The sequence below is a fragment of the Choloepus didactylus genome, chromosome 13 (genome assembly GCF_015220235.1).
Source record: "Choloepus didactylus isolate mChoDid1 chromosome 13, mChoDid1.pri, whole genome shotgun sequence".
NCBI lineage: Eukaryota > Metazoa > Chordata > Mammalia > Pilosa > Megalonychidae > Choloepus > Choloepus didactylus.
Genome location: NC_051319.1, coordinates 86,514,813 through 86,541,361, shown reverse-complemented (window position 1 = coordinate 86,541,361; position 26,549 = coordinate 86,514,813). Strand labels below are relative to the sequence as shown.

Sequence of the window (26,549 nt, the reverse complement as noted above, 5' to 3'; positions counted from 1 at the left end):
ATATCAAAAGCTCTTGACCATAATGACTGGTTCAACAATGGATATGTGGCCCAATCACAGTCTACAAGATCCAGGTCTGAGGGGTTTGTGGAACTCTTCTCTGCTGAGGTTACTGAGATGAGAGAATATAGGCCAAAAGCTACTGGCAGCCTTTTTTTTTTTTTTTTAAGAAGAAATGAAATGAACCTTATGTCAAGAACTACCATGTCTTTACATATATTATCTCATTCAATTCCCACAGCAACCCTACAAGTTGTAAATTCTATTATCCGAGGGGCATAGTTTGGGCATCAGTGGTGCAGACTCCAGAACCAGACTGTCTGGGTTTGAATTCTGGCTTCATTATTTACTAGCAGTGTTACAGGCAAAATTATTTGAATTTTCTTTGCCTCAGTTTCTCATCTATAAAATGGGGCTAATAATAGTTCCTACCTCACAGGTTGTTGAGTCTAGATATGTAAAGCACCAAGAGCACATTAAGTGCTCAATAAATTTTAGCAAAGGCTATCACCATCATTATCATCATCATTATTTCTGATTTAAAGACAAGGAAACTGAGGCACAAAAATATTAAGTAACTTGTCTTAGGTTGTACAACCAGTAAGTGATGGACTGGAGCTTTGAATCAAAAAAGTTTCTGGCTCCAGAGACTGTTCTTAACCAACAAACATTATTTCCTTTGCCTCAGCACCCCTGGGGGAGAGTATGCCTGCAAACAGAACCAACCCACCGCAAAGGAGAGCTGAGAGATGGAGAGAGTCAGAGCCTTCTGAGGCTGTTTTTGGAGCCCCTGGAACCAGTCACACCAGATGTCAAATATACTCCTGGAGTTTTCAACAATACTGTTCAACAATTCCTTCTACTGCAATCCAGTTTGAGTTGGGTTATCTGCCCCTTGCTGTTGAAATCCCCTGCAGACTTGACTAATATAATAATTCAAATTTCATCCTCAAGACTGTCTTTGTATTCTGGGCCCAAGTGGCTCATGGAGAATAAGAAACAGTCCCACAAAAAAAATCTACTCTAAGGTTACAAAATCAAAGCTCTTTATTTGTTCATTCATTCATTTCATTCACGCATCCTCTTTGTACTAGGCACTACGTTAGACGCCAAAACATTCTGGGTGGATTGGTCATAAGGCATTTCTGCATGAAAATATCAATGGCATCCCCACAGCATATCAATTAGGGCCAGCTCCAGCCTCGAGCAGAATCTCCATTCTCCTATGTCTGAACAGAAGTCTCTGGGATCTTGTGACCTTCTAAGTCCTGCATATCCACTGCTACAGCTGGACTCTGGCTTGTCTTTAAATGGGAGAGGTAATGGGGAATTTCTGCTCAGACTAAATTATTCATCTCCATCGAACCACATAAGCAGCATTCAATCTCCATCTCTGGACACAGTCTTCCCAGATCAAAATATTCGATCGAGATCAAAACAGGAAATGCAGATATAAAAGGGGTGACTTAGAAAGCCAGGGTAAAGCCCTCCACCAACAAGGTGGGTTATTTCCTCCTTTACTTCAGTTCTACACACAGAGAACCCTGGAGGGCTGGATTACTTTTGATTGTTACATCACAAGCATCATAGAAAATATACAACAAAAAACCCAGTAATTCCTTGGAGAGTTCATGGCTCTCCCCCCATCTTTGATTCCCCTGCCTCCTCTCCACATCCTTTGAACTTCTAAAAAGACACTTTGAAGGCATGTCATAAAGCAGTTTTTCATTCATGCTCCTCTCTTTGATGATCTTGCTATTTGTCTGAACTGCAGCGTCCACAGGATGTCAGGCTGGGAGAACTGAAAGTCAATACTGAAGAGGAAAGGCCGAGTGAGGAAGGGCTTGAGCTGCGTTTGTCAATTAGAAGGAAAGAAGGAAAGGACAAGACGATAGGGACCTGAGCAGGATTTCTGGTCTTGCCTCCATGTCTTATCCTTCAGCGTGGCCATGGGTACTGAGCCCAGTGACAGTTCACAGCCTGCAAAAGGTGTATCCCTCCTGCCCTGACCTCAGACACCAGAGCTCTCTGCTCACTCTCAGACTCCTGCACTAACCCAGCTCCTAACTTGATGAAAAGTATTACCGGTTTTGATTTTTCCAGCTTCCCCCTTTCTAGTGAAAGATTCATTCATTTCAAAGCTAACAAGATACAATGAGGGGGGATAAAGGAACAAAAGAGAGAGTGCAAAGTAGGAAAGCAGGCCGGCAGCAGACACACCTTTCTCACCTTGCTCACTGAGTAAATGGGTGAAAACTAAGACTTTTTGTATATGACCCTCAAGAATCACAAGTTACTTTACTAAGGAAACAAACAGCCAGTGGCCATCCAAGCAGCATCCTCTGCCCTGGGCCCAGGTAACTAAGGTAAAAGCCTCCTATGAACCAGAGTTTTCTTTAGATTCAAAGGGAAAATAAATCACTCCCTTTCATGATGTGGTGAGTCTGGTTAATGCTAAAGAAGTGGTGGCAAATCAGGCTGGGGAGAGAAGTCTTCAACTGATGGCTAATACTGTTAATATGAAGCCCATCAGCCTCTATCACTCCCAAGGATTCTGGTATCAGAAGTGAGGGAGGGAATCACTCATTCCTTCACAAATACTTAGTGAGTGTCTTCTAAGCACCAGGAGTGAGCAACAGGGGCCCTGACCTCCTGGAGCTAATAGTTCAGTGAGAGGTCGGATGTTATACAAACAGGTCCACTGGTACACGTGTAAGTATAAATTGGGACACATGCCCTGGAGGAAAAGTACAGTGTTATAAGAGCATTTAATACAGACACACAATTTGGACATGGGGGACAGGCAACATGAGACCAGGGAAGGCCTGCCTAAAAGGGGCGAGGAAGCTAGGCAGACAAAGAGTAGAGGAACGGCATTTTATGCAGAGGGAACAGCATGTGAGAAGGCCTGGCTCCAGAGAAGACAGAATGGAGCCAGTCAACAGGGGACCGGCTAGGAGGAGACAGTCAACAAAGGCGCCCTGAACCCCATGACCTGCCAGGAGCTGTTCTGAGCACTGGGAGTGCAGCAGTGAGCACAATTCACAAAGTCCCTGTGCTCCTGGGGTTCACGACCCAGGTGTTACCTAGTTGGAAACCAGACATCAGCAGAGAGACCAATAACACAAAATGCATACTCGTAGTGAAGAAACCCATGGTGCCACTTCTCATCTGAAGGGTTCACAGCCTGTGCTTCCAAACTTAAAGTTAGGAGCTACTCTCATTCCTTCCCAGCCTTGGGTGTCTGCCAGACCAAGATCACCTGTGGAAATACAGCAGGTTATAGTGCCACCAAGCAGAATGAGAAGGTGCTCCCTCTGTGCAGGAATCATGGCCCACCATGGCAGGGGCCTGGAAGCAAACGCCAGCTCCACCACTGACCAGCTAAGTTCTGAAGGTCATTCTGGCACAGAGCAGAGCAGTGTAGGGGATGGGAGTTTGCAGCAAACAAAGCCACTTGTTTGATTCCCAGCTCTGCCACTTGCCAACTCAGCAACCTCTCTGACCCCCCATAACTCAACCTCTCTGATCCCCAGTTTCCTAGTCTATAAAATGAGGTAACTAGGACCTTCACTACAGGGTCATTGTTAGGATTAAAAGAGTTAGGGCATGTAAAGTGTTTAGTGCCCTGTGTGGCACACAGCAAATGCTCACTCAGCATCAGCTACCATGACCATTATGACTGCAAGATATCCCACTCCCCTGGCTGCAGGCGCCTGGCTTAATGTAATTGTCATAAATCACAGCATCATAACTCAAGCAATTAAGTGCAATTCACAACCCTCTACCCTTTATTCATTCATTGCCAGGGAAACCAAGGCACAGTTCAGCATGTAGCCTGACGTAACCCCAGGACTTCAAAGTCAGGAATGTTCATTTCTGAGAACAGTGAAGCAACCACAGGAAACATGCTGCAGAAGGGAACAACTGGCTAAATTAGTCCCACGGGAATTACACGGAAATATCTTCCATTCAAAAAGACTTTGTGAATTTTCCATTGCAAATATTTAATATCAAATTGGGTTCTCTCTTCCGCCTCTGTCAGTGGAGTGCTCAAAATAATTTTAATATTAGCCCAAGCCAAGTAAAATTAGGAAGATAAATCTGCAACATTTCCTTCCCCTTCTGCCTCTCTTTCTCCCTGCCCACAACATGTCCCAAAGACAAAACTCAATGATCTGAAATATTTAGCAGTTCAGCAGCACAGCAGTTAAGTAGTAGTTTTTAAACAGATGACATGGTTCAAACCTTGGCCCTGCTGTTCATAAATTTTATTATTTTAAGCCAATAACTTATACCCTTAACGCCTCAGTTTCCTCTTCCAGAAACTAGAGACAATAATAGTATTTACCTCATCATGTTACTGAGAGAATTCAATTAGATAATATATGCAAAGCACCGTGCACTAGAAAAAGTTCCACAGATGAATGTTAGCCGCTTCTATTTCAACTACCTGTTCCATTCCCACCCTATGGTACAGGTCATCCAGAGATGACCAAATACAGGTGGGCCAGCAGGCTCTGAGAGGACATGAGCAGCCCAAGGAGAAAAATATCCTCGGCTGGAACAGGATAAGGAGGTTGGAGGCCTCCTTGGAGAGCAGCAGGCCACACCCAGAAGGAAAGCGCTGTGTGAAATTAATGACCAATCATCTAGTCAAACTGCTCAGGTACTGACAGAGCTCTTTCTCTGTTTCGTATAGTTTCCCATCCCCAAACCAGGGTTGACACCAGGTTAAATCCTAGACTCATTAAGAATATTCAAGCATCTCTAGAGGCTTTTCTTTTCTTTCCTTCCTTTCAGCAGTGAATAACACAAAGTCTCTGCCCTCGTGGAACTTATTCTCTAGGAGGGAAGGCAGCCCATGATGTCATAAATTAGGAACATTTCTATGAAAGAAATAAAGTGGTAATGAGAGAGAGTAGCCTCAGATGGGGCCATCAGGGAAGGCCTCCCTGAGGAAGCAATTTATGACTCAAGGCTGTGGTAGCCACACAAAATAGGTTATCTCACTAAATCCTTACTTTCAAGACAGAAAACAGACCAAGGGAATAAATGCTTGAGCCACCTAAAAAGAGAAGCACTAGATTGGAGGGTTTTCGATGTAATCAGTCTCTTCCCCCTCTCCACTAAACCATGTAAAGGAAGCACAGGACAGACCCTAGGAGGCTCTAACCCACATCCCCACAGACAGCCCTACAACATTACCAGAAGCACTGGTCTCTCTGATTTGTGCCATGCCCCTATCACTAGGCTAATAACCATCAAAAAAGCCACAGTCATTCTATGAGCACGTGCTCTGCACCAGGCATCAGCTGAGCACTTCCTGTGCATTCCCTCAGTGGGGACAATGCCATTGTTATCACCATCCCCATTTTACTGCTGGGGAAAACCAAGCTCAGGGAGGTGAAGTTGCTCAAGCTTACACAGCCAGCACATGGTAGGACAGGGATTCTATGAGGTAGGTACTATTATCAGCCCCATTTTAGAGGTGAAGAAATTAAGACCCAGAGAGAGAAAGTGACCTGTCCAATGTGGGACCACCAGGAAGGTATAGAGGGAGGATTTAAACCTAAGCAGACACCACCAGAGTACATGCACATAGGGACTCTCAGATATGTGCAGGGAATAGTGAGTGATTCAATTTCTCTGAGCAGTAGGTGTATGAAGAGATGGGGAAGGAGTGTCCACATCCATTCAATAAGCACATGACAGATCAGCAAATAATCCAGAACAAAACCATCTTCCCAGAGCGTCAGTCTAATAGGAAAGACAGAGATGGACAAGTCTATACAAATAATGCTATTACTATTGGGATACGAGCTATGGAGGCGTGATAAAAGCAGATAAGAGAAGAGATCAGAGAAAGCTTATTTGAGGCAGAAAAATCTAAGGTGACACCCAATGGAGGAATGTGGGTCGGCTGGGGGAAGAGAAGAGTGATCTACATACAAAGAATCTGGAGCAACAGCTGCAAAGACCCTGGAAACAATGTGACAAATTTGAGGAATTAAAAGAAAATCTGAGAGACTGGGGCACCCTGGGGGAGGTGAGAGAGGCAGAGGGTGGTAAGAGTGAGTCTGGAGAGGTTGTCAGGGGAGAGATGGAAAAGGTGATGGGAAGACAGGTTGTGGGGAGTTCACAAGGCCAGGTAAGAAAACTTTTAACCAATAGTTTTGGGGGATCCAAACATATCCACAAGCAGAGATGCACTTCAGGAAGGTGGGTCTGGAGATGCACTGTCAGATGGTTTGGGAAGAAGCCAGGTTGGAAACAATGAACATAATTCAGGTTGTAAGGTAATGCGTATCTTGGGGGGGGGGGGGTGGCAAGAGAAATAAAGAGGAGGCAAGAATTCAAGAGGGACAGCAGACAGCTGGGTTAGGACCCCAGGGATGCCTAGAGGCCAAGGGAGCGTAGAGTCACGCTTGGGAACTGGGAGATGAGGCCATTTGACAGCCAAGAGGAAGACGGGGTTTGATTTTGAGCATGCTGAAAGTAACGCCTGCTTGTGCCACAGCTACTGAGCCCAGCGCTGGCCACCTTGATATGCTCCATGAAATGAATGTCAATCTTTCCATCCTACATATTGGGAAGCTGAGGCTCAGTGAGGGGGAGACACCTGGCCGTTCACATACTTGTGCATGGGAGATCTAGGGTCCAAGTCCAGGTTTCTCTGGACCAAAGCCCGTCTTCTTCCTTCAACCCATGCTGCTTCCCTACAGCTCTTCTCTGGGCTCAAATTCCTCTCTCGTTTGCTCCCATTTGCTTGTGTTCTGCCTTTAGGAAGGCCCACCCTGCACTGGCCCAGGGGCTGCTAAATGACAACTCATAGGCAAAATATAACGCAAAGGTAAGTTTTGTTTGACCCATGCAGAATTTTTTTGAAGCATGGATTTGTTGTCAATATTTAAAAATTAGATTTTACATACAAAAACAGATATGTGGCTTTTCTTGAAAAACCAGATTATTCAGTGACATTGGGTTCACATTTTCACGTGGCATCAATTATCTTGAGCTGAGAAGCAGCTGCCCTCTTAGGCACAAGCTTTCCAGTTCACCGCAGACCCCACCCCAAACATCTAAGAACCAAAACAGAAGCTAAAATGTACGACCACCCAGGAAGTCTGTTCCATTAAAACCAGCAGGCATTTTCTTGTTGGGGAAACAAGGAGTGGTGGGGACCAGGGCTAGAGAGTAGAGTCATCAACTAAAGAGTAGCTCCACCTTCCTCATCTTTGTAAGCTTTGAGTATCTAACCCCTGACTGGGTAAAGAAGAAGGTCTAGTTAGACAGTAATGCTTAGAACCCAGCTTGGGAGCACCCAGGAACAGTCCCTTCCTCCAGTTCCTGAATTATTCACCTGCTACCACACACATTCTAAGTATAATTTAAAAGACTATTCAGCAGAACATCCCAGGAACTTGGGGACACAGAAGCATCTCTGCCCAGCACCATTTGGGAAGAAATATGATCCAAATGAAACGAGGGCTCATGCCAAGGCTGGCTCGGATCTTCAATGAAATGGGACATTCTTTCAGAGGAGGGTCCTAATGGTCCCAGCAGGCAAGAGAGTCAAGGAGGAAAAAACCGTCTGATTACAGAAGTTCCCACCCTTGCCGAGGCTTGGCATAGGACAGAAAAATGAAAACACACCTCTTGCTCTTCTCCAGAAAATCCCAACATGGAGCATGGAAGCCAAGAAATAAAGAGTCAAGAGAGAAAGAGAGAACAGTGAAATGAAGAGGGAGGTGCCTTGTAACTTGCAGGGAAGGTAAAGGGATGGCTGTTATTTCAGGTGGCCTGTGTCCTTGTTATTTAGGAGGATGGGAAACACCCAGTGATCTCCAGACACTAAGGCTCAGCAGTTTCAGCTCATTCTTACTGGATTCCCTTAAGTCCATGGAGGATGTGTCAGTAACAGACAAGTCCACTGGGGAAGGAGCCTTCCAGCCTTCACAGAAGCCAGCCACCAGGCACATGCTTCCCAAGCTTCAATCCATAACCAGGAGTTCTCTGGGGAAGGCAACCTCTAAAGGGTTAAGCATGGGGTACACTGAGGATACATAATGAGCAAACAGCTGTGTCCCCACCCCTTGAGAGGTTACAGCTGAGTAGGGGAAACAAATAGTAATCAAATAATCACACATATACACACACATATTATTCAAAACTGAGTTGCCTACTTTGAAGGAAAGACATAGTCCTATGCACATATGTCGTAGTTATCAGGCTTAGTCAGGGTGGTCAGGAAAGGCTTCCCCGAGTACCGGTTTGCTAGTTGAAGGGGGTGGGACAGGAAAAGCCTTCTAACAGAGGGACTGGCAGGTGCCAAGAACCTAAAGAGGAGAGCATAGCATGTATAAGGACCTGAGAGAGGGCTCTGGTAGCAGGGCATGGATGGCCAGGGTGGCATCTGATAAGCATCTCTCTGCCTGTGGTGCTGCAGTAAAGCTCTTCTAACAATTCCCAGGTCCTCCATTGGGTACCTCTTCGTTGACCTCTCCCCAGCTCCCAGCACAGTTCTCAGCAAATAGGAAGCACTCAGTACATACTGGCTGAATGAGTATACGAGAAGAGCCATGGTTTTCTGCTGTAGGACCCAACGGTTGCTGTAGAAACGGGCAATTTCATGAAATTCAAGGTGGTATTGGTCCTGGTCAGATGCTATTCTGGATGCAAAGCCATCATGGTGAAGGACTATGGGGGAGGCACCTCAGACTGTCCCTACAGTCATGCTCTGGTGGTTGGAATCTACTGCAAAATGACAGCTGCCATGGGCAAGAAGAAAATCACCAAGAGGTCAAAGGTCAAGTCCTCTGTGAAAGTTTATAAGTACAATCACCTCACGCCCACAAGGTACTCGGTGACTATACCCTTGGACAAAGTTGTCATTAACAAGGAGATCTTCAGAGGCCCTGCTCTTAAAACACAAGGCCCAGCACAAGGCCAAGGTCAGGTTCAAGGAAAAGCACAAGATGGGAAAAAACAACTGGTTCTTCCAGAAGCTGCAGTTTTAGATATTTCTTGTTTCGGTTATTAAAAAATAAATAAATACAATACAAAGAAAAAGAAAAGAAAAGAAAAAATGATCCTGAGGACAGATGTTGTGAAGGACACACAAGCAGAGGAACCAGGACAAGTCTGTGAATTAAATACACAATGACCAGCATAAAGCTGGAGCAGACAGATAAAGCTAACTCTAATTTCAGTGCTGCTAAACCCTGCAGACAATCTTTGGTGAACCTGTATTCCTTCCTCTTTGTCTCTGATTCTGAAGCTTGGACCTGGCTGCCACTGTCCTTGCTGCTGCTAACACACCTGGAAGACCTCCTCCCCAGCGTCTGCTGGGCCGAACTCAGGCAGGAGGCCAAGGAGTGCAGGCATGGCTGACAGCATGCCCCCAGCTGCACAGGGACCTACCCAGGGACAGGTGGATGCCTCTCTCTGCTGCTGTTCTCTTTTCTCCTAGGTTTTGGTTTAGTTCCAGAGTAGGTGGAACTCACCTTTGGTGGGTGGGCTCTGCAGGAGGGGTACTGGAGAGAGCAGAAGGGAGGCAGGCCTCCACAGCCAGGGGTGGCAGGGTTCCCAGAGATGCTAGCCCATGACCAAACTAGAAGCTGCCTGGGACGCAATAGGACCACTGTGTTGTTCCTGGGGTTGATGAAGTCAGCTCCAGTCAAAGGGGACAAACCAAAGAGAAGATGAAAGACAGCAAGAACAAGAAATGCCCCTACAAACCTCTCAGGAAGACCAAGTCTGTGTCTCAGAAATTACTCTGATATTATTTCAAATATGGTACCATATAAGGATTTTTAAATCACCTTCTGTGATAATTCTAAGTTCTTGCAAATAATACCTCAGATTTATAATGTCCTCTTTAACATGTGGAAGAGATCTCACTCCAACCTGGCAACCACTCTCAAAGGTGCTTTTATCAGCAGCTGTTGAACTTTTAAAAGTATGCCTCGGTTGATAATGTGTCCCTGTTATCAACTTCCCAGGGGCTTCCCACTACACCTAAAATTAGATGGAAAGCCACACTATGACCAGCCCCTGTTACAGCATCACCTCATCTCACACCTCCCTCATGCTGCTCACCATTCTGCAGTCAAACTGACCTTCTCTCAGTTCCTCAAGCAGGCCAAACACTTCCCTGCCGCCAGGCCTTCGCAATGCTGTTCCCTCTGCCTGGAATGCTGACACCGCCACTCTGCACCACCACCATTACCTCTGCCTACTGGCACTTTCTCATCCTTTGGGTCTCAACCTAAATATCACCTCTTCAGGGAGAGGACTCGCTTAATTACAGCCCCCACTCTATTATGCCTTTATCTCAGGACCCTATTTTATTTATTTTAGAGGAGATGCATGCCCAATCAATATTCCCTTCAGACCCTCATGGTATTTTTCAGTTGTCTATAATATGCTTACTTAGCATCAGGCTCTCCCACTAGACTGTGCTTAGAGGGCAAACACCACATCTACCTTGATTGCTGATGTTTCCCAGCACCCAGCAGAGTGCCAGGCACACAGCAGGTATTCAACTACTGCTAATTGTTGAATGAATAAATTGAGTAATCTGCTAAATGACTGTCCTGGCTTCTTCAAATACATCAACTCACGAAAAAAAAACAAAAAAGAAAAAAGGCTGGGGGAGCCATTCTATATTAAAAGATAAGTTTCAGTTCACTAAAGCTGCCGGAATACAATATACCAGAAATGGTTTACCTTTTACAATGGGGATGTATTAGCTTATAAATTTACAGTTCTAAGGCCATGAAAATGCCCAAATTATGGCATCAACAGGAAGATACCTTCTCTGAAGACAGGCTGCAGCACCTGGACACCTCTGTCACATGGGAAGGCACATGGTTGACGTCTGCTGGTCCTTCTCTCTCAGGTTTCATTGCTTTCAGCTTCTGGCTTCAGTGTCTTCTTCTCTCAGTTTCTGTGGGTGTGTCCTTGTCCCTCAGCTTCTCTGAGCTCTCTGGGCTTTTTCTGTGTGTCCTTTATCCTCTTATAAAAGACCCCAGAAAGGGGATTAAGATGCACTAGAATGGAGTGGGTTACATCTCAATTGAAATAACCTAACCAAAGGGTACCCCCACAACAGGTCTGCAGCCACAGGAATGGATTAAAAGAACATAATCTTTTCCGGGATACATAATAGCTTCAAACCACCACAGGACACTAGAGAGACATGAGAGTTTAATGCAATATGTATTCTTGATTGGATCCTGGATCAAGAATAAAAAATATTAATAATAATAAAGAACATTCTTGAGACAATAAGGGAAATTTTAATATGTACAGCGTCTTAATTGCCAGGGCTACTAGGACAAGCACTGCATAACTGGTAGGCGTAAACTACTGGAACTTATTGGCTCACAATTTGGAAACGAGAAGTCTAAAATCAAGGTATCAACAGGCCATGCCTTCTCCAAAGTCTGTAGCGTCCTGGTGGTGGCTCGCTGGCAATCAGTCTCTGCCTCTGTCTCATGGTCTCTGTCTCTATTCCTCATGGCTTCTGCTTCCGTGTCTAAATTTCCTCTGCTTATAAGGACTCCAGTCATTCCAGAGTAAGGCCCATCCTGACTCAGTTTGACTTCATCTTAATAGGCTCTTCAAAGAGCCCATTTACAAATGAGTTCACACCTATAGGACCACAGGGTCAGGACTTGACATGTCTTTGTGTGGGGACATGATTCAATCTGCCACAGTCATTTTTAATGTACAATACTGTACATTAGAAAAGAGTGCTGCATGAATGTTAAATTTTCTGAGTTTGATAAACACGTTGTTTGGTAGGAGAATGTGAAGATGAATGCTGAAATACTTAGGAGGGAACTGTCATGATGTCTGCAGCTTACTTTCAAATGGTTCAGCAAAAATAGATACATGTGTGTCTACACATATTTATGTCTACAGTACACACCCAGATATAGAAAGAGAGAAAATGCAAACCTAGCAAGGGTATGCAGGCATTCATTTGCTCTAGTCTTGCAATTTTTTTCCAGGTTTTAAATTTTTCAAAGTAAAATGTTGGGGGAAAAATTCAACCAACCAACCAACCACCAAACAAACAAGTACATTGAAGAGTCCTATTTCTCATTTTTGGCTGAAGTTTAGTGATTTATATAAGGTCATATGGACAGTCTTGGGTGGAGTCAAGATGATGACCAAAATATCCAAATTCTCAGGTCTTTCGAATTTCCACTGCATAAAACAACTCTCTTAGGCCTGTGACAGACCCAAACAGAAAATTTTCAGGGCCCTGAAGTAAATTACTAGTTGGATCTGAATCAGCAGGACTCTTGCTAGACAACTGGGGGAGTAAGGGAGAGACAAGCCTAGCACTGTTTTAATCTTCTATTTTTATTAACATTTTTAATTTTCTATTTTTATTAAACTTCTTAAGTTTTCCTTTTTCTTTTCAACCTAGAATCTTTGGATTTTGTACAAATATATGTGGTCAAACTCCTGTTCATCCTTCAGGTCCCAGCCTAGACTCTTCCTCCACGGCTTCCCCTTCCTCTGGGCTCCCACAACCCATTTAAAATAAAACCTCATTACCTAATTTCGGGTACCTATTTGCTTGTTCATCTGTCTCCCTGGATTGCACAAAGGTGGGAGCCAGGATGTCAGTGCCCAGCCCACAGGGACACAGTAATACACTGAGCTGAATTTAACTGAGGCAGCTGTCCCACTACCCCAAACCCGAGACAACCTGTGGAGGGCAGGCTGAGGCCAGCTCTACTGAAATGGCTCTAAACTTTCTTCTGCCTGTTGTTTCAGGTGTCCTGTATCACATCCCCTTTGGGACAGGAAGTGTCCGGTGTCACAGTGTTCTCCTCTTGTTCTGATATCAAAGGCTCAAGCAGGGAGTTCCTGAGTGAAGATCGGGGGCTTGGGTCCAGTTACCCACCACCTGTTAGAACAGCGACATGGGCCCCTTGCCAAGCAGGGAACAACACATGCTTTATTAAATAATAACAGCATAATACATGCAGCTCTGCTCCATCCAGTCATTTCAGCTCAGGGATCAGCTTTAAAGTCTAGCCTGGGTGGGACATACAGAATGGGATGAAGGAGGGACAGGAGATTTGCCGAATATGCATTCTTCGGATTCTGTGGATTTGACTGGGGAGTGGTTTTTTGATAGTTCTACCCTTTCCCAGGAAGACTCCAAACAGAGACAGTATTCTACTGGTATCCATGACAGTAACTGCAACTCAATGTGGTGGAAAGAACATCAGTTCTACAGTCAGAAAAATGAGCTCAACCCCCAGCTCCTCCCTTGCACTAGCAGTGTGAGCCTGGTAGATTTAACCTCTCAAAATTACAGTTCCAGAATGGTGGGTGATACCTTCCTCACAGGACTGCAAGTAGAAATGAAGAAGATAATCTAGAAACAATCACTCTGTAAACTCAATATAATACATCATAAAAATGTTTGCTATCATAACTATAGCTGCAAAATACTATGAAACTCGGCCAGGATTCAGCAATAACACTCCCTTAAATGGATCAGCACTAGGAACTGAGAGAATGTGACAGGGCAGGGTTGCCAGGGGGTATGGATATGGCCAGGAGGGACTACACACAGATAGCTTCTGGAAGTTCATAATGTACTTAGTTAAAGATATAAAACTTGGTGGAAGCCAGGTGGGTACACAGAGGAGTGGTAGATGCTGTTTATCTGCATATCTTTTTCTTGTCTACCCCTTACCCCCAGGCCCTAGGTTTTCAAAATCCAAGCAGGTGATATGGTGACATTCTTCAATCAAGAAGCTTGCCAGACTTGAGAAGACTGCTGAATTTTTGTATATCACTGTCTACACACACACACCCCCCACCAACGCAGAAGAATTTGAGCCAAATCCCATGTGTTTCTGTTTAAGGAAATGTTTGCCAGCATGGGGCTCTCTGGGTCCTTGAACCAAACTCAGCACTCTCAGGCCACATCATCACACCTGGGGGATGGGGGAGGGGGGACAGAGTCAGTACCCAGAGTCCCTGAACAATATCTGTCCCCAGTGTTCCAACATCCCTGAAAGCCTATCTCCCAGAGGTACCCGTCTCCCACAGAGCCCTCCTCCACCAAGTCCTGCCAATATCATCTGAATATTCATTAATCCATCCCCTCTCCTCTCTACCAACTACTAGAGCTTGCTTTTGCCCTCATAATCTCTTATATAGACTATAGCAACAGCTTCCTAACTGGTCTTCCTTGTTCTGTGTTCTGGTCTGCTAATGCTGCTGTTACGCAAAATACCAGAAATGGATTGACTTTTATAAACGGGATTTATTAAGTTGCAAATTTATAGTTCTAAGGCCATAAATGTGTCCAAACTAAGACATCAACAAGATTATAACTTCACTGAAGGATGGCCAATGGCATCTGAAAAAACCTCTGTTAGCTGGGAAGGCACGTGGCTAAGGATCTGTTGATCCCGGGTTGTGTTCCAGCTCCTCTCTCAGCTCCTGTGCATTCTTGGTTCTTTCTCCCAGGACATTTCTCTCTAACTGCCTGGGGGTCCTGTCTTAGCATATCCTGGGGCAAATTCAACTCTTAGCTAAACATCCTTCTGTCTGCGTCTCTGAGCATCAGTGTCAGCAAGGGTCTTTCCAGAAGTATCTCTCAGCTGCTCTCAGCTCCTTCTGTCTGTGGGCTTTTATAGGACTCCAGTGATTTAATTAAGACCCACCCTGAATGGGCAGGGTCCATAGCTCCATGGAGAGAATTTAATCAAAGGTCCACCCACAGCTGATTGAGTCACATCTCCATGGCAACATTCAATCAAGATGTCACACGCTAATCAAAAAGATTAAACAATCTGCCCCCACAAGATTGCATTAAAGAATATGGCTTTTTCTGGGGGACATGATATATACAAACCAGCATATTCTGGTATGCTGCTATGTCCTCCTCCATCTCCTCCAATCCCCAAATCCATCCTCCACTCTGTGATCAGAAAGTTCCCTCTAAAATGAAAGATCACAGAATCCCCTTCCTACAATCATTCAGTGGCTCCCATGGTCTAAGGGCTCTACCCCAAACTCCTCAGGAAGGCACACAAGCCCTGTTTAATTCTACAGCTTCAACTTGACGTTGTGCAGTCTTAACAAACTGCTTACAGTTCCCCTACATACTCTATACTGTTTCCCACCTCCAGGACTTTGCTGTGTCTTCTTACTTTCTGGAAAGCCCTTCCCTTTCTTCACTCAACAACTCCTATTACTTTTTGTGACTCAGCTCAGGCATCACTTCCTCCAGAACACTCTCTCTGAAGCCCCAGGTTTGGCCAAGGACCCCTCCCCTGTGGTCCCACAATCCCCAGTTTAACTTGTTTCAACTGGAATTATGTATACAAGAGCCTGACTCCCCACCTGGATAGTCTGTTTCTCTGGTAACTAGTGGGCTTTACCCCATTCCCCAGCACACTGCCTGGTCGCTGCAGATAGCCAATGCATGTCTGTTGAACTGAACTGAACTTCAAACCCCCAAACAGAAATTCCATGGGCAGTTTGACTGTGAGCCCTCTACATCTGGAAATGAAGAAAAAGAAGGCTTGCAGACCACAGGAGCCCAGCACTTGGACCACTGGAGCTCCTGGATATAGGTGCTTAGAGCAGTAGGTAGGACACCCAAGCACTGCCTAAGGATAGAGCCAGACTTGACTCCAGAAGCTGCCTCAGGTGCCTGGTCCAATGCTCCAGCCAAGTGGTCTCAGGACTGTCCATCTCAAAGTGGGCTTTGCACATCCCTGCAGATACCCTGGAGCACAGGATAAAAAGGATAAAGCCACAGGATAAAAAGGATAAAGCCACAGGATAAAAAGGAACACTATCCTAGAAAATCTATTTAATACTGAAAACCTTTCTAAATACAGTTAACACTTATTGAGTATTTACCATGTACTGGGCACATGTGTCAATTCACTTAATCTTCAAAACAACCTTATAAAGAAGGTACAGTTGGTTGTCCCCATTTGGGATGTGGAAACTGAGGCCCGGAGAGATTAAATAAGTTGCCTAAGGTTAAACAAATCATGAGTGGTAGCAATGAGATTCAGACTCAGGCATCTGGCTCCAGAGCCCACCCTTAAAGACTACATAGCACTGCTTTTCTTAAAACCCACTTTATGGTAAAACAAGAGCTAGACAATGGAATTAGTTGTACATTTTGTATGACTGTCTTTAGAAACAATGCAAGACTTCAACTCTCAGGTCTTACTTACTCCTCCAAGTTTGTTTCACTGCCTCCCTCTCTTCACACAAACCATGTGGCCTCCCCTCTGTTTCTGAAAAGTGCCAAACTCATTTCTGCCTCAGACTCTCCAGACATGCTGACTCTCTGCCAAGAACGCTCCGCGGGGCCTCCCTGCTCTCCATCCAGTCTTGTCCTTCCCATCTGAGCTTAAATGTCGCCCACCCGGGTGGGCCTCCCCTTGCTCTCCTTCCCGGCACCCTGGCCAGCCCCTCCCCAGCAGGATTCACAGAGGGTGGTCACATGTATGTTTTTGACATCTTGTTGGTCTGTCTCCCCCAGCAGACCATAAACATCCTGAGGGCAGGGGCCTGGTCTGTTTGGTTCACCCAGTGTCTGGCAATGAAGTGCCCAACAAGTGTGTACTGAGAATGGACAAATGGACGAATGAGGGAACTAACGAAGCAAAGGAAGACAGGGCCCTTGGGAGGGGGGATTTCTCGCCTTAAGGTCCTCAACCCCCAGAGATACACATTCACTAACACTAGGTGTATTCTGGTGGCAAATTTTTAGAATAAACCTCAGGATTTTGAATACATGTTTTTGCTTGTTTAGAGAAAGCGACAGATGGAGACTATATCTGCTCTAGGAGTTGGTGCAACCCGAACATCGGCTTACATAGGCTTCTAAAGAGGAGACCTTGGAGAGGATGACCTTGTGTGGCCCCAGCCAAGTGCCCCTATTGCAGCTTGAAACCTTTAACCCAACTCCACAGGGTTGGAAGGGCCTAGAATCTCTAGGGCAACTCCCATGGGAATGAGCTCACGGAATTACTATTACCCACAAATGCAAGAGCCAAACCTCTGAGACTGTATCATCCAAACTCAAGGCTGCAGTTCACCGTGCGAAAGGGAGGTCACGCTGAGGAAGTCCAGCTGCTGCAGCCCCCTGAAGAGGGGAGGAAATCAAGCCCCCAACACAGCTAAACTTTGAGGGGAATAAATGTGCACACCTGAAGCTTTTCCACCCAGCCTTAGGAAAATGTTTATGAAGAGAAGCAGAGGGGAAAAAGAGAAAGTAGGGAGAGATTGTTATTAAAAATACGAGAGCCACAGGAGAGGAAACGTCTCTGCTATTACTCCCAGCAGGCCATTATTGTGGATGAGAAGTTATACCACCTTAAAAGGGCCAAACAGGAAGGAAAGGCATGGGGGGTGGGTCAGAGCCAGCAAAAAAAATTAAAAAAATAAATATCCTTCTTGGAGCAAAACTGTTCTTCAGAGAGACACCTCACTACACGTTTACAAGTTTCCCTCTTCCTCTGTTTTACAGAATTTTTTTTCCCAGTGTTCTTTTTTTTTCTTTTTTCTTCTCGCAGGTCAGGAAGGGGATATAGTGATCATCTCTGCTTCTTTCTCCTCTCCCTTTCCTTCTTCTCTTTTTTGCTTCCCCACCAGGACTCCTACACCTCTGGGTTCCAAGAGCATCCTGAGGATATTTACTAACAGGAAACCAGGAGGGAACTGACACAGTCATTAGGTGACATAAGCCTGCTGACAAGCTGCCAACTCAGCCTATTGAAGATATAACTGAAAAGCCAACATTTCACTAAAACTAGGTCACCTCCAAGCGTGCATATGTCAGCTGGGAGTACACCGCAGGATGTGAATCAAGGAGCCAGGAGGTTAGTGGCTTCCCCTTGGGACAAGTAGAGATCGCACGAAAGGAAGCATGAAGACTAAGAGGGGAATTTGTGAGCATGGATAAAGTGCAAGAATGCAAGTGAGACATCCACCACAGCCCAGTGGGTTCTGTGAAAGCAAGCTGGAGAGACATGGCTGGCAAGGTCTGAGCAGGCTCCAGGTCCACTCAGAAAGACTTGTAGGCTAAAACTGATGGGCTCTCTTCTCCATTCCACATCCTGTGCCAATTATGTGGCATTTGGCATTCATTTTCATGCATTTGCTTCTATTTGCTAAGTAGTCTCTCCATCAAAACTATAAAAAATCTCACAAATAAAAGATCAGCTCCTAAGGCAAGGGTTGTGTCTATTTTGTTGGTGTCTTCAATTTCACCAAATAGAGCCCTGTACCCAAAGCAGACATTTAAATAAATGCCTAATGACTACGTGGTCAGGGGGCAGGGAGGGGACAACACAATGAATTTGTTGAGCACATGGGCTCTGACCTTAAACTTGGGTTTGACACCCAGCTGTATTTCTTGCTAGCTGTGTCCTCTTGAATAACTTATCTAAACTCTCTATGCTTCAGGCTCTTCATTCAAAAAATAAGGATAGTAGTATCGCCCACCTAATATGGTTCTTGTGAGGATTTAGGGAGGTATTACATGCCAAGGGTTAGAAACATGCCTGGCACAAGGTAAACATTAACTGTGACCTATGATTATTACTATATTTCAATTACTATTATTCCCGTGAATGATGGTTGGCTCCTACCTGGCTTTGGGTTTTCCTGAGAGCTTCCAAGTATGTCTAAGTCTTGCTCCTAACAGAACACCTGGCAGATACAGGATGAGTGTAGCCTGGGGTAAAGAGTTTTTAGCAGAAGCTAGTCTTCTTTCTGAACGGGGGTGGATTGGCAAGGTAAACTGGCTTTTAGCAAGGCGTTCTACAGCTCTTGTTTCATCCTTGTGGTCAACGACGAAGGAATGTGGTCAGGTGAGCATCTACATGAGGACTTCTCAGACCGTTCACTCTACAATATTTGTTCACAGATGATTATTAGGTGTTGCATGGGGTGGCGGGCAGGCAGAGTTTAACAGTTAAATGTGTTCAGAAAATGATGTTTAACAATTTCTTTTCTCAAATTTTTTAATATATTCATAAGCATTGTGAATCTTGCAGAAGGAGTGGTGGTCTGTAGCACTATCCAAATTTATTTATTAAAAGGCTCTGTTTTGGGGGACTGTTCTGCAGGCTAGTGGCCTTTAGAATGTACTTTGAAAAATGTTCATTCAATTCCAAAGAGTATGTGACATCAACCCTGCCAGGAGTGTCTGGGGGTTTTCTGTTAGTTTCTGTCCTTGACTCTGTCTGGTTCTAATTTCCTGGCATACTGTTGACAGATTTTAAGATGACCCTCAGCTGGACAGGTTAGTTGTTAGGGGAGACGATATAATCAGTATAATCAGGACTAGGGTATTGTAGGGATACAGAATCTCAGGTGATTTGTATGCATGTCAGAGTTTAAAAAGCACTAAGATATCTTTCAACTGTAAAAGTCTTTAAGGGGAAGGAAACAAAAATATTCTGGTCCCTCAGCAGCAGTTTGCCACCTATGTCTTCAGAGAGGTGCCCTTTTAAAAAACATGCATTTTGAAGCTATAGAACAAGGGCTTTACTATAAAGCTTCATCCTACACTCTCACCATTGTCTGAGCTATTTTTCTTTATCTCTGAATGGCTATAAATGAAGAACTAAGGGGGAAAATGGGGTAATTATCCCTTTGTCTTTAATCCAGTTCCAAAAATTAAAGAAGGAAAAACTAATTTAAAAATATTTATCTGCCTAATCATCCTCTTTAATAATATGATTTATTGGGTACTCATATGTTCCATATATAATGCTAAGTGCTTTTTTGTATCCTTTATCTTACTTAATCCTCCCAATAACTGCAGAAAAGGTACTATCATTTTTCCCCATTATACAGGTGATTAATCTGAGACTCAGAGAGGGTAAGTGATTTGCTCAAGGCTGCACAGCTGGTTAATGAGGGAGTCAGGTCTCGATGCCAAAGTTCAAGTCCTTAACCACTAAGCCACACACTATCCCCTTTAGAGGAAATCTCTTGCCTTCTCTTTTCAGTCAACAGTAAAGGTAGCCTGAAGGCAGTTAGGTTCCCACAGAGCTCACCCAAGTTATCTAGGGACACAGGTAGGCTGCTGGCCAGGTTGCTACAGACACAGGTGCACCAGGTTTCAGATCTCAGCCCTCCATTATGTTCAGTTCATTACACAGGAAGACTTAGAGGTCACGCTTTCAAATCCTGGCCCCTTCCTCATTATCTGCTCCAGCGTCAGAGTTCTCCCAGTCCTGTATTGACTTGCTTTATCTCCTGGCTGCTGTCCCATCTCCATTAGATCCCAGGCATTTGAGCAAAGTACACAGCTCTCTAGTTCTGGATGAACGGAATTGACTTGCCATTCCTTCTCTATAATTTTGGGCATAGTCTGAGCAGATTTAGAAGATGTCATTGACTTGGAATTACAGTTCTTTGTTACAGAATGAATTTCCAGACTATATGGAAGAGAGACTAGCATCCCCCTTGCACTTACACAAGCAGTTTTCTTTCCCTTCAAAGTGTCCCTCTAATTGTACTGTGAACATTCATTCTGGATTTTGCAGCTTCTCAAGGAGGAACTTTATAAAAGATAACTCAGACTTCCTATAGTACTGGACCTCTGCAACATTCATTTGGAAATTAATCATGTGCTGCAAATTCTTCCTTCTACTTATGGTTCTTAACTTTTTATTTTGTTATTTCACTTTTTGTATACTTTTGCCTTATATACCCCAATTAGCTCCCTTAAGACCAGAGCCACATTTTTTTTTTTATTAAATTCAGTTTTATTGAAATACATCCACACACCATACAATCATCCATGGTATACAATCCAGTGTCCACAGTACGATAACATAGTTATGCGTTCATCACCACAATCTATCTCTGAACATTTTTCTTACATCAGAAAAAACCAGAACAAGAATAAAAAATAAAAGTGAAAAAAGAACACCCAAATCATCCTCCCATCCCACCCCATTTGTCCTTTAGTTTTTATCCCCATTTTTCTACTCATCCATACACTAGATAAAGGGGGTGTGATCCACAAGGTCTTCACAATCACACTGTCACCCCTTTAATCTACATTATTATATAACTGTCTTCAGGAGTCCAGACTGCTGGGTTGGAGTTTGGTAGTTTCAGGTATTTACTTCTAGCTATTCCAATACATTAAAACCTAAGAGGTGTTATCTATATAGTGCATAAGAATGTCCACCAGAGTGACCTCTCGACTCCATTTGAAATCTCTCAGCCACTGAAACTATCTCGTCTCATTTTGCATCCCCCTTTTGGTCAAGAAGATACTCTCAGTCCCACGATGCTGGGTCCACATTCATCCCTGGGAGTCATATTCTGCATTGCCAGGGAGATTTACACCCCTGGGAGTCGGGTCCCACATAGGGGGGAAGGCAGTGAGTTCACCTTGTCAAGATGGCTCAATTAGAGAGAGAGGGCCACATCTGAGCAACAAAGAGGTACTCAGGGGGAGACTCTTAGGCACCATTACATGCAAGTTCAGACTCTCCTTTGTGGTAATGAGCTTCATAAAGGAAAGTCCCATGATCGAGGGCTCAGCACATCAAACCGCCAGTCCCAATGTTTGTGACAACATCAACACCAGTCCAGGTGAGGATATCCAACACATCCGCACCTTCCCCCAGATCCTCGGGGCTGGGGAGGGGGAGGCTGTAAATATATTTTTTATTATCTGCCCAAATTACTCTGGGATGTGTCACTATTTCACTCCAGCCAATACTAACCTACTGTATCTCACTTCTTATTCAAAGTTCCACGCAATTGTGGTGTTTGAACAAATCGACTGTAGAGTTGTACTGTTTAGAAAATTTAGATCCTGTACCAAATAGATATCTATTCCCTTGGTCTCATATGGAAGTTGAGGTTTTAAAACACAGTCAGTTTCAACCTTTACCCTTTGGCCTGGCTTGCCCTGGTCTTAAGTAGACCTGCTTCATTCATATCACTAATTGAAGTCTGGGCAGAGCCACATTTTTTTAAAAAATGTTTATTGTGGTAACATATATTCAACACAAAATTTCCCATTTTAACCACTTTCAAGTATACAATTCAGGAGCCAGCCCCACATTTTAGTTCTTTATTTCCATCACAGTACTCTAACATACTGCCTTGCCTGAACTAGATATTCATTGACTACGTAATTGATTGATAACTAACCATTTGCATTTTACATATCGCTATGCACATCTGTTGCTATGTCTAAAGTGAATTCACTCTTCCAGATACTGAACTCATTTGAAGGGTGGACATTGGGGAGTGGAGGTTAGGGGGAACTCTTAGCATGCTGAAATCCTGAAGCAGATGGTGCTGTGTAGAAAACCATAACATTATGGTTTCAGCCTCATAAGAGGTAACAATAAAACTTGCTCCCCTGAGGTAGGACTAAGCCACTAATCCCCCCGGTTCAGCTGGAAACAGAAAAGCTTCTTAAAATTCAGGGACCCCAACCCACCTGGTTGGACAATAACCAGACCAAAACCTCATTTCTCAGCTGCTCTTGTTATCACTTGCTCTAAATCCCAGAACACTTAAAGAAAATTCTGGAAATTTTAAAACAAACTTCCAGAATTATATTGTTTTCTTATTAACAACAACAACAAAACCTTTGTTATTACAGGCTAGAAAAAGCGGGGGGGGGGGGGGGGTTCCTTCTATTATAAAAAAATTTAAAGGTTCAGTAAATTATCTTTTAACTTATACAAGGTACTGGTTCACTTTTTAAAATGCTGTCAGATTTCTTTTCTATCTTCAAGACCCTCAATAGATAACTATCTCCCCTCTGTTTTTTATTCAACAAATATCTCTAGAAAGCTGTCTATACCATGCATAGACATAATTCAACAAAAACAGACAAAAGCTGTTTCACATTCAATTCCTTCAGGACTACAATTTCTTCCACTCTAGTTATCAGCTTTACCACTAGCATCCCTAACAGGGTCTGAGAAATCCCCAGACCATAAGGGAGGTGAAATAACACCATAACTGAGAGCAGAGGGCCTGGGGCAAGGCAGACAGAGGTCAGAGCTCGCTGTTAGTGGCAGAGTGAGTTCCTTACCTTCTTCATGCCTCACTTACCCCACATATAAAATGGGGGTGAAGACACTCCCTATCTCAGAGGAGAAATGCCTGTAAACATTCATATTCACAAATATTATTATATGGTTTTAACCTAGAAATTGGAAAGTTAAATGCCTCCAGGTACAAATAGGTATGGGAATCAGCTCAGGTAGGCAGGGCCTCAGAGTTAGGAATCAGAGGGACCAGTGGGGACCAGGTGAACCAGAACACAGTCCACTGAGGGGCCCAGCATGGCCCCAGCCAGTTGTTACCACTAAGGGATGCGCCCAGGGTTTCCGGTTCTTCTGATTTTTCAAGAGAAGCTAACTCACCAGACTCTGATGTACAATCTCCCAATTTTTAAATGTTGGCTCAAAAATATTGAGGCAATATAGTGCAACAGTTAGGAGCATGAACTCCGGAACCAGACCAGCTGGGTTTGAGTCCCAGCTCTGCCATTTCCCCACATGTAACTTTGGACAATTTACTTAAACTCTTCATGTCTCATTTTCCTTACCTGAAAAATAAGAGATAATATCAGGACCTACTTCACAGGGCTACCGTGAGGAATAAAGAGTTAATATATATAAGTGATTAGAACAGTGCCTGGCACATATCAAACACCATGTAAGTTTTAGCTGTTGTCCTCATTACTTTTGCCAACACCATGTAAAACAAACAAAATACTGCCCTTAAGAGAGTCCTGTATAAGCCAACACTTTGAGACCTCAGCTCTAACCCATTGGACTCTAATATATTCATGGGACCATTAACCTCAGACTCAAACAGCTGTGAAGTCTGGGTGAGAAATCTCTCTCTGCCTCCCCCTGCCAGCAGTCCAGAGAACCAGGAGTACTATGTGACTACACCCCAGGAGGATGCTGGGTATTCCCATATTAAATGGTACCCCAATCGCCCCTCCTTGCTTCATATCTTCTTTCCCCAGGGATGCAAGTGGGTTTGGGATTATTCCTCCAGGCAGGCAGACAAGCCTCTGGATGACTTCTCAGGTTCTCAAATGGCATCTTCAGTCACAGAGAAGCTCCAGGCACACAGAGACCACCGGAAAGCTTGCGAATTCAAAGAGCTTTTTGGTCCTGGGCTAGTGAAACAGTCCTACTTACCAGCGTTCTTAGTTTCCTTAACTTAATTGCTCCCCAGGTTTTGCATGATCATTTGCCCAAATTGGGGGTAGTGGGTGCCATTAGAGGGCCTCGTTCATGGATTGCTAAGTCCCACAAAGAGGTTTTCCAAGTCCCTTGGCCTGTAAACATTTTCTACCAGTCCCTGCAATTCTCTCCCATCCTTCCCACACTGCAGAATTTTTTTCTGCAGCCTTCCTACAATTCCTATTGCACTCCCAGTAATACATCTGCTAGCACTTAGCAACAGAAGGCTTAATAAAAAAAGAGGAAGGGGACAGTAACTGGGAAATGGAGTCATATCTTCAACCCATATTAAAAATATTTCCAGATTAATTTCTTTCAGGTGCTGGGCTGTCCTTTACAATGGTAGTAGTAACAACAAAAGCTAACATTTATTAAGCACCACATTTTAGGCCCTTCACAACCAGGCCTCGCCACAAGCCTATGATTTAAGTTGAAGAAACTACTAGGAGCCTGATGTTACACATGAGGAAACCCAGACTCAGAGAGGTTAAGGACCTTATCCACAGAACTCTGTATTCTCTGCATGATTTTTCTAGAAGCCTACAACTTGCCCACATGCAATGGATTATCATTCATACATAAAAAGAAATGAAGTTCTGATACATGCTACCACAAAGATGAACCTTGAAGACATCGGATTGAGTGAAATAAGCCAGGCACAAAAAGACAAATATTGTATGATTTTGCTGATACGAAATAATTAGAATATGTAAATTCGTTGAGTCAGAAATTAGAATACAAGTTATCAGGGGCAATGGTGGGGGTTGAGACTTAAGACTTACTGCTTATTGGATATGGAATTTCTGTTTGCAATGATGGAAAAGTTCTGGTAATGGCTGGTGATGACAGTTGCACAACATTGTGAATTTAATTAACACCAATGAACAGTATACCGGAAAGTGGGAAATATTATGTCCTATATATGCTATCACAACAAAAATTAAAAAAAAAAAAAAACTCTCACCCAAATTCACACAGCCAGTAGGTAGTAATGGCAAAGTCTACGACTCCAAAGCCCATGTTCTTACCCATCTGAAGAAAGCAGATCTTCCAATTTCTGCCAAGTTGTAATTCATTCAGCTTTCCTGAGGACCACAATGGACTAAGAATCAGGGGACTGAAACCTCAATCTAAATCTGCCACTGACTAGGGAAACAGCATTCACAATTCCAGGGCTTGAGTCTCCTCCTCACCACACTTCTAAAAGAACAATTTTCGAAGGTTAAAATAAGATTATAAAAGTAAAATTGATTTACATTTCAGGAAGATGCTACATAAATCTAAAATACTATTGGGGGTGTCTGAAATAAATCCATAATAACAAAAATGAGACTTACTAGTCAGGTATATATTTTTAATTTGTGAGGGCTTTTTAATTACCAATATAATACATATTCATAAAAATTCAAATAATATCAAGGCATATAAATAGAAAGAAGGAAGGAAAGAAGGGAGGGAGGGTGAGAGTAATGGAAAGAAAAAAGAAAGTCCTGATCAAGTTCAGGGAACTTATTTTTCTAAGACTATATACTAACACAGCAGGTATATGGATGTATACATGCATATTCAGTTTTCTTTCTTGAATCAGGACCATATCTGTAGTTCTGAAACATCTTTTTACTAAGAATTGTACTTGTTTACATATTTCCACATCAAAATGTACAGACGGCCTCTATCTTTTCAATCAACACAAAAAACTGGATTATACAGATGAACTGAGATTTATTTAGTCAGTTCTCTGTTGAAGGGCATTTGGGTTATTACTAATTTTGGTTCTGCAATGGTCATGTACATTGTAAGGATCTGCAGTTGACATGATATGTCCCAGTGACCCATCAGACAATTAAGAGTCACAACTTTTGCTATTGTTACTGAAATAGAACTTATCTTCAGTTCAAGAAAAGACTTAACTCATATATAAAACCATCCCAGCTGCTAAAAAAAAACTAGTTTCTCAGTAGTAAAACCACATAACCGAACAATTCATCCTTTCACTCATCCATTCATTCAAGTACTTGTGGTCTACTGACCTCTATGTGAAGCACAAAGGATTAAAAGGGGGGAAAAAAAGTGAACACATCTCATTCCCTACTCTTGAGTAACATACAATTTAATAAGAAAACAAAAACAGACCCATAAATGAATTTGGCAACACATGTTAAGAGTTCCAACAGGTTAAAGTGAAGGTGAATGTAACTCTGGAGAAGATAGAGATGCCCTGAGAAAAAAAAAAAAAAACATGGGCAGTGCCTTAAGTAGCAGTTAGCCAGGATA

The 26,549-nt window shown here is 43.6% G+C and overlaps 1 protein-coding gene and 1 pseudogene across 1 annotated transcript in view; one reads left to right on the top strand and one right to left on the bottom strand.

Annotated features, from left to right (window-relative positions):
* LOC119507776 overlaps positions 1-26,549 on the bottom strand; it is a 387,511-nt gene that overhangs the window by 258,484 nt on the left and 102,478 nt on the right. The window lies entirely within an intron of this gene.
* On the top strand, positions 2,809-9,020 carry LOC119508032 (annotated as a pseudogene).